The 3844-nt window shown below is 24.7% G+C and overlaps 1 protein-coding gene across 1 annotated transcript in view; it reads left to right on the forward strand.

Moving 5' to 3' along the window:
- The window catches only part of LOC106872354 (myosin heavy chain, striated muscle), a 99292-nt gene that overhangs the window by 27974 nt on the left and 67474 nt on the right, over nucleotides 1-3844 (forward strand). The gene's annotated exons all lie outside the window — the stretch shown is intronic.

Raw genomic sequence — 3844 nt, forward strand, 5'->3', positions numbered from 1 at the left:
ATATATATATATATATATATATATATATATATACACATTATGAATAGTAGTAGTGATTTCAGAGTTTTGCCAAAGAAGACTCTTCATACATGCATAAATATATATTAAGATACAAAATGTTTGTACTGTGATGTTTGACTATAAATGTATGTGAATATATGTATATATGAATATATGTATCTATAATTATGTACCGTGCTTGTCATTAGAATTGTATATTTATTTATACTCAGAGTTAACTGTGTAATCTTTCTTTATATGTTTGTCTTAGTTGTTATTATTCATTTTATTTTTTTGCTTTATTACAATCTTTAAAAATTCACTTGTACAAATTTTCACATTTTTTCTTTGCTTTCTTTTATCATTCTTTCTCTGCCTGCCTTTCTCTCACTATCTTTCTCCCTGTCTCCTTCAAAAATTCCCCAACACAAAAATTTTTCTAAACAAAATTCCTTATCTTATTTTTTAAAAAAATCTTTTATTCAACATCAACAAATGAAATCAATTCCAACTCGTTTCATCTAAAACTCAAAACTTATCAAATGTACAAAATATTTACTCCTCTTTAAACTTCCTTAAAAAATAACAACACAAAACTTTAAAATAAAATAATAATAATGATAAAAATTATAATAATAATGATAACAATAAACTAAACTAAAATTAAAACCAACAAAACAAAATTATTACTCAACCGCTCAAAAAACTCCTCTTTCAATCTATCTGAAAAACCCCAAACCTTCCCATTCACAAAATTCTAGAAAGACGAAAAGAAGGGTACCCTTGAGGATCAGATTGTCCAGTGTAACCCAGTACTGGAGGCATATGGTAATGCCAAAACTACCCGTAACAACAACTCTTCCCGCTTCGTAAGTACACAGTGATTGTGGTCCACCCAAGTGGATATGCCACACTAGCAAACTGAAACTAATATGCAAGAAAAAAGAAGAAATAATAATAATAATAATAATAATAATAATAATAATAATAATAATAATAATAATAATAATAATTAATAATAAATAATAATAATGATGGCGATGATGACAACAATGATAATAATAATAAGAAGAAGAATAACAACAATAATAATTAATTAATTAATTAATAATAATAATAATCATAATAATAATAATAATAATAATAATAACCACAACAAATACAGCTGCCAAGACAATAACTCTGACCTTTTCCTATAATAATAACTCCCTCCTACAACAACAACTATATCACCTCCAATAATAATAATAATAATAATAATAATAATAATAATAATAATGATAATATTAATAATAATAAGGATGGTGATAATAACAAAAATATTAATAATAATAATGATGATGATGGTAATAATACCAATAATAATAATAATAGTAATAATAATATTGATAATAATAATAATAATAATAATAATAATAATAATAATAATAATAATAATAACAACCACAGTGAGTACTACTACCATGAAAATAACTCCATTTCTCAATAATAACTCCACTTTTCAACAGCAATAATAACAATAATACTGCCTCTATCAATAATAATAATAATGATGGTAATAATAATAATAATAATAATAATAATAATAATAATAATAACCACAACTGTGGATGGTAACCACAGTTATATCTCTCAACTCAAAAATCTGAACCTCATAACATGTATCTACCCACAAACTGTGTTAACCAACCAAACAACAACAGCAATAATAATAATAATAATAATAATAATAACAACAACTACTACTACTACTACAAACAGCAAATTGTATGATAAACTAATAATTCTCTATCAAAAGTAACCACTTTTTTTAAAACTACATATGTATATATATATATATATATATATATACAACATACACACACATATGCATATTCTCTTTTAAAACTCTCTTCAAAACTGACAAAATATAAAATACCTGTAATTTATAACACTGCTAATATATTTGTGAAAGCATTACATGCATGTATGTATGCATACATGCAGGAACATGCATATATATTAGATATAGATGCAACAATGTACTTGCAACTATTACATTTAATCAGAGACCATCTCTGACATTAAAAGCATGAAAAGACAAAGATAATATTAAGATTATGCAGAGTGTTAATTTACACTCTTTTTCTTGCATCACTTGGAAAATATGAAGATAAGGAAACATGAACAATTATTAGTCATTTTCCAAGTTTATATTCTTGTTAAAGTTTACCATTTTATACATTTTTTATTACTTTATGAATTATATTACATATGTTTATCTCCTATATTCAGCCAGTGAAGATGTCACTCTCAAATTTGTCACTGAAAGATGACAAAGATAGCTTTTGTAACTCAAGACTACATATATATACATTATATATATAAAAATACACGCACACACACCCACATATACACACACACGTTTCTGTGTATGTGTGATAGTTGTAGTAGTAATAGCTATGTTCATCTATATTAAAATATAATTAGTGGTACACAGGGTATGAGAACACATGAAAAGGTATGATTCTTTTTGCATCTAAGATACATCAACTGAAAATAAATAATAATAACAAAAAATAATAAAATTAATGATAATAATAATAATAATAATAATAATAATAATAATAATAATAATAATAATAATAATGATTTCTTACAGATAACCTTGTATATATATATATATATATACATATATATATATATATATATTGTGTGTCACTCACCTACCCCTCTCCCATTCAACCTTATTTCCTTCTCTCTCTATCTTCCTCTCATTCCAATCCTTTTTATCAATCTCACTCTCTATTTCACTGTGTTATCAAATAAAAGAATGTTATCTCTATACATTGTCTAACCAAAATTTTCTCCTTTCTTTTCTTTCATTCTCTCTTTACACCCATCCCCTCCCTAATTTATTTCCTCTTTGGTGTTCCATAAAAATATTTTTTTAAACTATATCTTATGAAACCCTAAACTCTTAATACCAATATCAACAAATCTAAATACTAAAATAACTCACCCTCCAAAACTGTAATAACCGAAATGTAGACATCCTTGGAAGACCAAATTGTCCAAGCTAACCCAGTATTGGAAGCCTACGGAAACGCCAAGACTGTCCGTAATAACAACTCATCTAGATTCGTAAGTACTTGACCAAAATCGTGGGCTAATGTCCTCAAAAAAAAAAAAAAGAAAAAAGAAAGAAATGGTGAATCATCTGCTCTTTTGAATTTTTTTTCTTGACAAACATGATTTGACCAATCAAGAAGTACTTGAAGTCAAAAACTTTGCAGATGAGAAATATTGGATAAAAATATTCAATAAATGAAAATATATATATAAATATTATGTTTGTGTACATACATACATACATACACACACACACACATATATATATACATATATATATATATGTGTGTGTGTGCATGTATGTGGGTGTGTGTTTGTGTATATACATATATTTATGTATATATTTACAGAGGACCAAATGATAGACACAACTAAATAACAAAAATAATATTAGTAATAGTATTAACAATAATAATAATAATAATAATAATAATAATAATAATAATAATAATAATAACAATAATAATAACAATGATCATAACAATAATAATAACAAAAAATTAACAAACAATAATAATAACAATAATAACAATAACAATTAAATACTAGCAAATCATCAATTTTTTAACCTGCCAAACTATTTTTTTCCCATTTATCTTTGTCTTCCTGTCATTTACGTGAAAAAAAACCCCCAAAATTTTTCATCCAATAATCTCTACATTAATCTAACCATTCTCTTTTCCTTTCTCTTTAGATCCTTTCTAGCCTAAACATATATATATATATATATATA

The sequence above is a fragment of the Octopus bimaculoides genome, chromosome 29 (assembly GCF_001194135.2).
Source record: "Octopus bimaculoides isolate UCB-OBI-ISO-001 chromosome 29, ASM119413v2, whole genome shotgun sequence".
In the NCBI taxonomy this organism is placed as follows: Eukaryota; Metazoa; Mollusca; class Cephalopoda; order Octopoda; family Octopodidae; genus Octopus; species Octopus bimaculoides.